The sequence below is a fragment of the Canis lupus genome, chromosome 36, assembly GCF_011100685.1.
Source record: "Canis lupus familiaris isolate Mischka breed German Shepherd chromosome 36, alternate assembly UU_Cfam_GSD_1.0, whole genome shotgun sequence".
NCBI lineage: Eukaryota > Metazoa > Chordata > Mammalia > Carnivora > Canidae > Canis > Canis lupus.
In genome coordinates, this window is record NC_049257.1 from 3,638,825 (window position 1) to 3,651,229 (window position 12,405).

The following is a 12,405-nucleotide window of genomic DNA, read 5'->3' on the forward strand; positions in this document are numbered from 1 at the left end:
CACATGCTGTACTCTCCGTCATCTCTGTGGTCATAGAAACAGGAAAGTTTGTCCATTTGGTACAATTGAAATGCAGGATATCTAGGGGAGAAAAGGGGTGTTGGGGTCAGACGGTTAGATTAGAAGCAAGGAACTCTGGCCTGGGAAAATGGCTGAGGAACACAAGTGATATTTCACGTTATGACAGAAGATGAGAACCCCAGGGGAAGGAGCAGAGACAAGGAAAAGCAGAAAGCAGAGGAGACAGCTCAAGGAATGGCTCCATTTAGTTCGCTGAAAGAGGAATTCGAAAAGGAATGATCAGGAAGGCAGGAGTGGAGTATTTTGTAATGGAGAGAGTCTGATCCCAGACAGTAAATGTTACAAAAAGATCGAGAAAGACCCAGTCTAGTAAACATTAGTATTGTTCTTTAGAAGGCGATCAGTGACGAGACGTGGTATGTTTGAATGATGACATGGAGTGGCCCGGAAACCAGATCACAGAGGAAGGAGCCAACAAGTCGTCGGGTTAGAAGAACGTGGAGACCGTGAACGGGGGCCACATGCTTCAGAGGAGATCGTTATGTCAAGAAACGGAAGAAGATACAATAACAGATTCAAGGGCAATCAGCCAAGAGAAGTTCATAGATACAGATGTATACGTACCTATATATGCATTTATGCGGCTTGTCCATACGCACACCTCTAGGTATACGCACATATTTAAAACGTATAAAATTATGACAGAGTTCCCTCAATCTAGGAGTGGAGACAAGGTATCTTGGAGTATGATTTTATTATTAAAGGAAGCCACTACAGGGGCTCTTTAATTACTAAATGTAACCCACTATCCTAGATGCAAAGAAATAATAGGACCTTTCATCAGCGAACAACAGGTGTCCTGCTATGCAAAGTTGGACACTATTGCAGATGATTCAAGAAACCAGGAAACCTGATCCCTCTCTTTAGCTTCTAAAATTAGCAATTTCAGACCTCTGATGCATGGAGATTGTCCTTAATGAGATACACTCACAGAAAAAGTATGCAAAGGAGATTTCATAAGGGAAGAAGTAGTCTCAGCAGATGATTTTTGCTCAATACCAGAACCCTGCTAGACATGCAAAGAAGGTTGCTCTGGTGTGAAAATTAGACCGTAAGTGCTTCCAATTCGGCCATCCCATCACGAAAGGGATCTTGAAGACAAAAGACTAAGCATGCAAATGAAAACGTAAAAGAACTGCCATCTTGGGAGCTCACATTCCCCTCGCTGAATTAAGCACCAGATGACCTAGACTGGCCTCTTTCCAAAAACTCTCAAGCTATTGAAGCCTTGGGATCAGAAACAATATCAGTGCATTGAAGTCTGGAGGGCAGGCTTCAGTAACTACATTTTGTGACACCAACAGAAGCAGCAGTAACTGAACCTGGCTGCCTATCAACTTTTCACATTCTCTGTTTCTCTTCTCAGGAAGTTTGGAAGCACAACCAAGTAAGGCCCCAACAGTCTCAGGGACCGTGGGAAGGACGATGGACTAGGATTCATGAATGGCAACGTTCTCGTGCTAAGTGGAGCAAATCAGAGGCTCACAAAATTAATTCCAATGTTGAAGACGTATGACCTTCTTTTTTACTTTATGTTGGTTAAATTCAAAATAAAGAAAAATGACAAACATTCATAGGCCTGACGGAAGGAATCTATAGGTAAGTAAAAAAACATGGATTCACACCAGTCAGTATATTTTTCCAGAAACAGGGGCAGAGGGAGAGGGAGACAGAAATCACTGGGGGTAAAAGAATTGAGGGCATTCCTGTCAGATGCCTTCCATTTCAGTGAAGTAGGAGTCAGAATCACTCCTTGTCGAAAACTGAGGGAGGAATGAGGTCGGGAAGAGCAAAGATCTCACACAACCATAATGGGAAATCTAAAAGGAAACCACTAGGAGGTAGCTTTCTCCTAAAGACACTTACTCTTTGACATTTTTCATAATTTTTCTTATACTTTTTTTCCTTTTCAGAGTCCAACTCTTTACCAATCACAGAGCTAGCAGAGAAATAGCTCTTAGAGCAGTGTTTCTCAAAGCATGGTTCCTTGGCTACCTGTGTAACAATCCATCGGGAAAGTTGTTTTTAAACCAAGATTCCTGGACCCCACCCAGACCTATTTGATGGAATTCCTGGGATCCCATGCCTGGGAATCTGCATTTTACAAGTTTCCCAGGTGGTTCTTATGCAACAAGCCAGCACTTGTCTGAAAACTGTTGTTTCAGAACCACTATCTTAGCTCATGTCTAGTCCACCAAGTCTTATGCATGACTAATCACCCACATCCTGTTTTTAATCAGTGGCTCTGTCTATAGTTTTAAAACAAAAATAAAAGAGTCACAAACTGTGGTGAGGAAATGACAACTGTGTCTTTAAGCTAGTTACGAACAGATTGATACACCCCTTATCATCTTCTACGTTTTACCTATTTATTTAAAAAAATAAAACGCTAAGCATTTGCCTAGGCATCATCCATTGATGGTCAAGAATGATAGTTACTGTAATTAAGAATAATTATAGAATTTTATAGTATTAAACTGCATTGTCTGGTCAATTAGTTTATCATTCTCCACCAGTTAGTTGAGGTAGTGGTGAGGTTGAAAGATATATTAACTCAATCCTAGACATTTGAGGAAAAAGCAATTACAAAATTTCACCCTCCAAACAGTGTAAATAGTGTTCTCGTTTCCTTTCTGGCACTACGAGTCCATTAGCTTTTGAAGACCCGGGTTATAAACCATTGTGGAATAGAAGACACTGACTTCAAACACCCACAGGAAGGGAAGTGGGTGCCAGGTGGTATCTTTTTTTTTTCATTCTGAGCATGGACATCAGTAATGAATTTGTAATCCGACTGGAAAGCTCTCAGGTTATAATCACCAAATTGACATTGTTGTAAACAGAAGGGAAAGCTTACTTCAAATCCAGGTTATTTTCTTGGATGAACAAGTTTGTAATTTCCCTTATCATATATCTGATTTGATGTCATAGCTTAAGTGAAGTTCTTTGCACTCTTTCCCTGAAGGGTTTATGTACAAAAATTACCACCTTTCTATCTTCAAACATTTAGGTGGCCCTTGGAGAGGCTCTTAAAATATATTATGTATCTCCTCTCCTTTAGAACTTCATACCCCAATACGCATCTTCTGACATGACTCTTAACTGTTGAGGTGAGGGGCTTTTATTTGTTTTTGAGTTTCTAACCCAGTGTCCACTAATTATAATTGGTCAATTATTCTTTGACTTGTTGAGTGATTGAAGAAACCAATGAAAATTGAACATGAGCACTCTTTTCCTACTCAAAATTCCTGTCCCTTTAATAAATAATGTCTTCAGCTGATGGCTACAAAATTATAAGAAGGAAAATTGTACATGCCGCCAAGGTTAATGAAGTCGTGCGCCTGCACAAGGCTAGCGGCCAGTCTCACAAGAGCTATCACAAAGTGGTATTCTTTCTTATGCAGGATTTGGTTAGTGGCAGGTGTCCTCACTGAGGTCGAGTAGGAACTCGATTCTGCTAGCATCTTCACGGTGCCTTGTCATCTGTCTTTTCTCTTTGGTTGCCTTTAAGATTTTCTCATTGATGTAAGTGCTCCATGGTTCCACTATAATGTATGAGGGTGGGTTTATTGTATTTACCCTGCTCCTAACATCGTCTTTCTGATTCTCTTAATTCGTGGGTTGCTTGTTTTTTTAATGATTCTGTTAAATTCTCATTCATCAGCTTTTCAAATATAACATTGCTCTCATTTTCTGTTTCATTCTGTGTTTATTGGATGTTTTCATTCTCTCTTCCCTATCTGTAACCTGTTCTTAATCCCTCTGCTCTTTTTTTCTTTCTGTCTCTACATTAAGGTAATTTCCTACACCTTTTAGTTCACAGATTCTCTGTATCTATGTTGGATGTGCTGCTCCTCCCATCCGGAAGACTTAATTTCAATGACAATGTTTTCAGAATGAAATGTCTTTATTTAAATTGTCCTAGTTGATCTTGATATTTTAAAAAATTCCCATATGGTTTCTATTCCCTCCTTTTATTCTCTTTAATCAACTTTCATGTACTTTTGTTTTAAAGTTTATTTTTTGGGCACCTGGATGGCTCAGTTAAGCTTCTGCCTTCAGCTCAGGTTATGATCTCAGGATTCTGGGATCGAGTCCCGCATCGGGCTCTCAGCCCTAGGAGAGTCTGCTTCTCCCTTTGCCTCTACCTCCACTCATCCTCTCTCTCTCTCTCTCTTGCTCTCGCTCTTGCTCTCTCTCCCTCTCTCCTGCTCCTTCTCTCTCTCTCTCTCTCAGATAAACTTATTTGAGAGAGAGAAAGAGAGAACACGTGCATGCTGGTAAGAGGAGAGGTAGAGAGAATCTCAAACAGACTCCCGACTCAGCATGGAACCTGAAGCAGTGCTCATTCCCACAACCCTAAGATCAAGACCTGAGCTGAAACCACGAGTTGGAAGCTCAACCAACTGAGCCTCCCAGGTGCCACCCCCCATGTACTTATTTTTAATAAACTTTACTTTTTGAACAATGTTGGATTTACAGAAAAATTCTGGAGATACTTCAGAGTTCCCATATGTCCTGCATCCAGTTTCCCCTATTCCTGACATCTTATGTTATTATGGTACATATGCTACAGTTAATTAATCAATATGGATACATTTTTACTAACTAAAGTCCATACTCTATTCAGAATTTCTTTTTACTTAGTATCCTTCTCTTGTTCCAGGGTGCCATCCAGGATACCACATTACCGTTAGTCATCATGCCCACTTGGGCTTCTCTTGGCTATGATAGCTTCTCAGACTTTACCTGTTTTCAAGGACCTTGACTGTGTTGAGGAGTACCACTTGGTATTTTGTAAAATGACTTAACTAGGATTTGTCTGATGTTTTTCTCATTACTGGACTCAGCTATGGGTTTAAGGAGGAAGACTGCAAATATGTAGCTCTTCTTGCTACATCATATCAAGCGTACATAAAATCAACATGACCTGTCACTATTGATAATGACCTTGATCATCTGACTGAGTAACATTCGTCAGGTATCTCTGCTGTAGAGTTACTTTTCTCCTCCCGTTTCTATGCTGTACTCTTTGGAAGTGACCATGTTTAAGGAGTGAAGTGTTCCGCTCCAACTCCTCCAGAGTGGAATATCTTACATAAGTTACTTGGAGTTCTTCTGCATAGAAGATTCATCTCTTCATTCCATTTATTATTTATTTTAAAATAAATAAATATAATAAATGTTCATCTATTTACATTGGTATGGACCCATCCATGGATATTTATTTTGTATCTTTGGCTATAGTCTAATATCCTTTCACTTAGTTTGCTGCTCCGACTTCCATATTTGACCATTGATTGCAGTCTCATTCAATTGATTTCTGTCTCCCTTTGATGTATCTCCCTTATTGTGAGTTTTTTTTTTTTTTTTTTTTTTTTTTTTTTTTTTTTTAATGCAAACACACGAGGGTTTATTTACAAGCTCGAGCTTGGGTCCAAGTATACCCGACACAGCGACACAGCGGAGCAGGGACTTGGACCCCAGGTGGGTTTCAGCTTAGTTTTAAGGGCTGGTCTCGGGGACCTCCAGAAGGGCTGGAGCAATTCCTCAAGTTCTGTTTACATTTTGATATGGGGCCTTCAAGGGCATTGAGCTCTGTTCTTATTCTAATAGGGGCTTCCTGCCCTTGGCTTGGGCTCTGTTCTCATTCTAATAGGGGCTTTCTAGGGCGTTAAGCTGTAAGCTGTTTTCTTCCTGTCACTGAAGTAAGGAGCCGTTCAGCTCTTATTCACAGGGGCCTGGGATGGCTGGACTTGTGCTAACGCTGAACTCAAAGTGGAATGGCCTTCATTTGCTCGGCCTCCACATTTCCCCCTCTCAGAGGAACCTAAGGAAGGACCCAATCATGGGTCCAGGTTGCTCTCAGAGTGAGCCGGGGGGAATGATTAAACCAGGATTCTAACCAACCTTGTTGCTATTCTCGCTCCCATTTACATTCCAGGGAAGAAGCAACATCTTACGTTTAAGGCAGCACACAACCATCCCCACCCCACCCTTTGTTGTAAGAAGACTAAATCTAATCCCCTTCTATTTTGAAAGACAACCTCAGACTAGGGAGTCTTGGAGGTGGGAAATAAGTGAGAACGGCGCAGTCTTAGCTTTAGGGGATTGTCCTTGTCCGGTTGGCTTTTCCATTCTGGAACAAAGTCCTTGAGAACGGCGTGTGGGTCAGGCGTGTGGGTCAGCTGGCCGGACGTGGTGTGTGGGTGTAGTGGACCCAGGGAGTAATCCCGTCGACCTTGAGAGCGGTGGGAGTGGTCAGGATCCCGGTGTGAGGTCCCTTCCAGCGAGGTTGAAGTGTCCGGTGTTGGTATCTCCGCACGTACACCCAGTCACCTGGCCGACATCGATGGGGATCTGGGGGTGGCCCCGTCTCGTAGAGGGCCCTCAGCTTAGGCCACACCTGCTCATGGGTTCATTGTAACATTTGGAGGGAGAAAAGAAGTTGGTGATCAAAAAATTTAGCAAGCACCTCAGGTTTTAAATTGGGGATAACAGGTGGAGGAAGACTGAACATGATCTCGTAGGGAGTCAGTCCCATCTTATATGGGGAGTTCCCCACCCTATATAGGGCGAAGGGGAGGAGAGTCACCCAGTCCCCGCCAGTCTCCAGGGCTGATTTAGTTAAGGTCTCCTTTAATGTTCTGTTCATCCCCTCTACCTGTCCTGAGCTCTGGGGCCTATATGCACAATCATTTCCAATCAGCCCCAAGTACTAGGGCCACTCCCCGTGTTACCTTAGAGATGAATCCTGGGCCGTTCTCTGACCCAATCTTAACAGGAAAACCATCCCTCGGTGCGAGGTCTTCCAACAGTTTCTTGGTCATGTTGTGTGCCGTGTCATGTTTGGTGGGAAATGCCTCTGTCCATACTGAAAAAGTATCTACAAACACTAATAAATACCTGTACCCGTATTTTCCAGGTTTTACCTCAGTGAAGTCCACTTCCCAGTAGGCTCCCGGGCGGTCCCCCCGGAGCCGGTGCCCGGGTTAGATCCATGGGCGGTGGCATTAGTTAACTGGCATGCGCGGCAGCTCGCCACGATCTGCTCGATCTTTGCTCGAGAGTCTTTAATAGTGACCTTCGCCTGTCGTGTGAGGTCTTCCATCTTCCTTGTTCCCACGTGAGTACTCGGATGTATTTCGGACACGACTCGCCGTCCCAGTTCCTCTGGCAGGATGATGCTGGGGTCTGCGGCCCTCCCCCAGCCACGCAAGCACCGGGTCGCAGGCAAGCGTTTGATCCAGTGTAAGTCAGCATCACTATAGTTGGGGGTGTCAGGCAGGGTCGGTGCCCCCGGATCAGGTCGCGTGGTTGCTAAGACCTGGGTCACCAAAAGGGCTGCCTCCTTTGCCTTCCAATCGGCTGGCCGGTTCCCCCGCTACTGGTGTGTGTGCCTTTTGGTGCCCCGGACAGTGGATGATGGCAGGGCCCTGGGCAGCCAGAGGGCCCTCAGGAGTTCAAGAATCTCTGTTTGGTTTTGAACAGTCTCTCCCTCTGCGGTCAGGAGCCCTCTCTCCCTGTAAAGGGCTCCGTGGACGTGAGCGGTGGCGAAGGCGGACCTGCTGTCGGGGTAGATGTTGATTCGTTTACCTTCCCCCATGGTCAGCGCCTTGGCCAGTGCGGTCAGTTCTGCCCGTTGAGCGTCCTCCAGGCAGGGGCAAGGGACGTCTCCTCAAGACCCCCGGTCGGCGTCCTGCCAGAGCGTCCACCTAAGCCAATGCCGACCTAATACAGATTGGAATTCCTACAGGTAAAAGTACAGTTTAGAGCTCTCAGAGAATTTGCGTGCAAAAGGTGGAAAAAGTTAGTGCACTCACCACGCGTGAAACCCTCTGGATAGGGTCCTGGAGGTCTCTCGGATCCTGGATGAGCCCCCAAATGTTGTGCCCAAGATTACCTCGAATCCAAGAAACCACCGAGGAGCCCACCCCGATGCAAACACACGAGGGTTGATTTACAAGCTCGAGCTTGGGTCCAAGTGCACCCGACCCAGCGGAGCAGGGACTTGGACCAGGTTTCTGTTTTATACTTCAAATACTTCCTTAAATTATGGCACTGCAAAATAATCTAGGTTCTTTCACATTTCCTGTCCCAGTCCTAGAATCAGTCATTTCCCCAGGGAATCTTGGTTTCTTTTATTGGAAATAGTATTAGAAACCAAGATCTTGGTGCTAAGTTTGTTCATTGATTCTAGGTATCATTTCTTCTATGTCTTTTCTGCTAACAGAGCAAATTAATATGTGTATGTATATTACCCTTGTATATAACATATTTATAAATATTTTTCTATGTAACCATCTGTACCTATATTAAGCTAGTATTGAGTGCATATTGATGTCAGCATCTCTAACCTATTTCCACATGGATCATCCTAGCCTCTTCCTTTGCTTATCTGTAAACTACCACTCCAACAGAAAAAACCCTGGCTCCCATCATCAGTCAGTCATTTATTACTAGTTCAGTTCCAATATATAGGTACAGCAGTATCATAATGGTTAATAGCTATCCCCATGGGAAACAGTTTTCTCAACTGGACTACAATGTTTATGTATGGTTTCCTTGGCTCCAAGTTACAGACTCTAATCATCTCCAAAGTCCTTCTATTTTCTTGAGTAGGCTGTTTCATACATTAGTAATATAGTAAGAGTGTCTTGTCCATTCTGCATTCAATCCTTCACTTAACAGTTTTCTCACAGCTCTGGATGCTGGTTCCGGGTCTAGTCCAAGATTAAGGTTCTGTAGTGTTTGATTTCTAGAAGAGCTCTCCCCAGCTTGCAGAAGGATGTTTGGGCCTCAAATGGCCATTCCTACCCACCATGGCTCTGCTGCTGGGCAGTCAGCCTCCAGAACCGTGAGAAAACAAATTTCTGTTGTTTAAGCCCCAGTCTGCAGTAGATCAAGTAATTTTGTCTCAGTAGATCAAGTAGACTTTGACAACTCTATAAAACTCACCAGGGCTCCATCCATTCAACGTTCTTCACACACACCTCATTCCATCCTACACCCAGGCCCCTGGAAACCACTGATTTATTTACTATTGTTACAGTATTGCCTCTTCCAGAATGTCATGTAAATTAGAATCATATTAAAATCCCTTTCCAATTAACTTCTTTAACTTAGCAACATGCATTTAAGATTCATCATTTCTTTTCCTGTCTTCTTAGTTCAGTTTTTCTTACCTGAATCATATTCCATTATGTGCATACAACCACAATTTATCCATTAACCTACTGAAGGACATTTCAGTGCTTCCAATTTCTGGTGATTATGAATAAAGTTGCTACAAACATCTGCGTGTGGGTTTTTGTGTGAACATAAGTTTTCCATCAGTTGAGTTAATACCTAGGAGCACAATTGCTGAACCATATGGTAAAGCTTTCTTTAGCATAGTAAAAAAATAGATGCCAAACTCTCTCCCAAACTGGTGGTACTATCTTGCATTCCTACCAGCAATGCAAGAGCATTTCTGTTGCTCCACATCCTTGCTATCAAATGGCATTGTCAGTTTTTTGGATTTTAGTCATCCTAACAGCCATGTACTGGTATCTCATTGCTGTTTTAATTTGCAAATCCCAAATGACAAAAGATACTGCATTCTTTTGATGCACTTACTTGCCATCTATGTATTATCTTTGGAGATGTGTCTGTTCAGATGTTTTGAACATGTTCTAATTAAATTGTTTGTGTTCTTATTTTTGAATTTTAAAAGTTCTTTTTTATATTTTGCACACAGGTCCTTTGTCAAATATGTTTTTTTGCGAATGTTTTCTCTCAATCTATGCCTTTTTTCCCCCAAAGAAAAGCAGAAGTATCTTTCCCATAGCAGTTTTTAATTTTAATAAAGTACAAATATTGACCTTTTCTTTCACAAATCATCCTTTTATTGTACCTAAAAATTCATCACCAAATCCAAAATTCAATGATCACACTGATTTTGATTTCTCCTATGTTATCTTCCAGAAGTTTTATACTTTTATGTTTTATATATAGGTCTATAATTTGTGAAATGTGTAAGGTCTTGCATATGGATGTCCAAATGTTCCAGAACCATGTGTTGAGAACACCGTCCTTTCTCCATTTAATTGCCTTTACTCCTTTGTCAAAGGTCAATGGCTATATTTGCATGGGTCTATTTCTGGTCACGCTATTCTGTTCTGTTGATCTATATGCTATTCTTTTGCCAATACTGTGCTTAATTATTGTAGATTGACAGAAAATCAAGACATTGAGTATTGTCATTCCTTCAACTTCCTCTCCTTTTTCTGTTCCTCGTCCTCATTCTTCACTTTGGCTAGTCTAGGTCTTCTGCTTTTCTATATACACTTCACAATCAGTTTCTCAGGGTCTACAAAATAGTTTACTGGAATATTCATTGGGATTTTGCTAAATCTATATATTAAGAAGAAGTCACATCTTTTTTTTAAGTGTTTTATTTATTTATTCATTAAAGACACACAGAGAGAGAGAGAGAGAGAGAGAGGCAGAGACACAGGCAGAGGGAGAAGCAGGCTCCATACGGGGAGCCCGACACAAGACTCGATCCCGGGACCCCAGGATCACGCCCTAGGCCGAAGGCAGCACTAAACCGCTGAGCCACCCAGGGATCCCCAAAGAAGTCACATCTTAACACTATAAGTCTTCCAATCCATGAACACAGAATCTCTATTTATTTAGATATTCTTGGACAACGTTTTTCAGATACAGATACTTGTCAAGTTTATATTTAAGTATTTCATTTTGGGGGTACTATTATAAAGTAATTGTTTAATTTCATATCCCAGTTGTTCATTGCTTTTACATAAGAAATCAATTGGCTTTTGTATAGTAATTTGTATTCTGTGACCTTGCTATATTCACTTATTACTTCCAAGATTTTTTTGTTGTTGTTGATTCTTCATGATTTTTCCCACAATCATGTCATCGGCAAACAAAAAGTTTCATTTCTTCCTTATTGCTCTGTATACCTTTTGTTTCCTTTCCTTGTCTAAGTACACTGGCTGAAACTTTCAGTACAATGGTAAATAAAAGTGGTGAGAGGATATCCTGGGTTTGTACTTGATCTTAGGGGGAAAGCAGCCAGTTTCTCACCATTATGATATTTGCATATGTTCTTTGTTGAGTTGCAAATGTTCTTTGCACATGTTCTTCATTTATCCTCTATTTCTAAGAAATAGTTATATTCCTTCAAACTGCTATATTTTCTCTAGTTTTGATAATTCTGGTATTTGTGCCATCTCCTAATTTTTGCTCATGGTTGATTATCTCCTTTTGTGCTTTGTAGTTTTGATTATGATATTTTTTCTGTGGAATTCCTGTCCTGTGCTCATAAAGATCTACCGATATAGATGTGATAAATTTCATCATGCCAATCACTGAATTCACTTAAATACACTCAAATTCCTCGAGAAGAATTTTAAGGCAAGTAACCAGCTCACACTTTAATATTCTTTTAAATCTCCCATAATTTCATGCACTTAGTACAAAATCAGATCAGAAACAGACCTGAATTTAGTTTCCTACTCAACATTTTAGCTAAACAGTCTTGCCCAGGTTCTTAAATTTCAGAGATCTTACTACCTCTCTTTTAAAAATTAAAACATTCACCATTTGTATTTACTCAAAGGAGTTTAGAAAAGACACAATATATTACCAAATTTGTGAACTCCATGAATGATGTTCTGAACAGATCCTAAGGTACCTCCTTGATCCCTACCTTCTGATATTCATGCCTTGTGTAATCCCTGCTCCTTGAGTGTGGATGGTTTCTATGACTTGTGTCTAGCAAACGTAATATGGCCCAGTTGGTAGGATGTCACTTGTGTAATTATGTTCTGCTATATGGCAAAGATGATGTCACTCTTATGGTTATGTTGCATTATTTAAGACTGTCTTGCTTGCAGTCTCTCTCTTTTCATTGCTGGCTTTTGCTAAGCAAGCTGCCGCAAATCCTACGGCACAAGAAAATGATTCTGACAACAACCTGAGAGAGCTTGGTAGTGTATCTTTCCCCAGGCAAACTTCCAGGTGAGAACTCAATGCTGGGTGACTCCCTGACTGCAGCCTCATGAATCCCTGAGCAGACCCAGCTAAGATTTGCCCAGGTACTTGACCCACGGAAACTTTGAGGAAATAAATATGTTTTAAACCTCTAAGTGTGGGATCCCTGGGTGGCGCAGCGGTTTGGCACCTGCCTTTGGCCCAGGGCACGATCCTGGAGACCCAGGATCGAATCCCACGTCGGGCTCCTGGTGCATGGAGCCTGCTTCTCCCTCTGCCTGTGTCTCTGCCTCTCTCTCTCTCACTGTGCGCCTATCACAA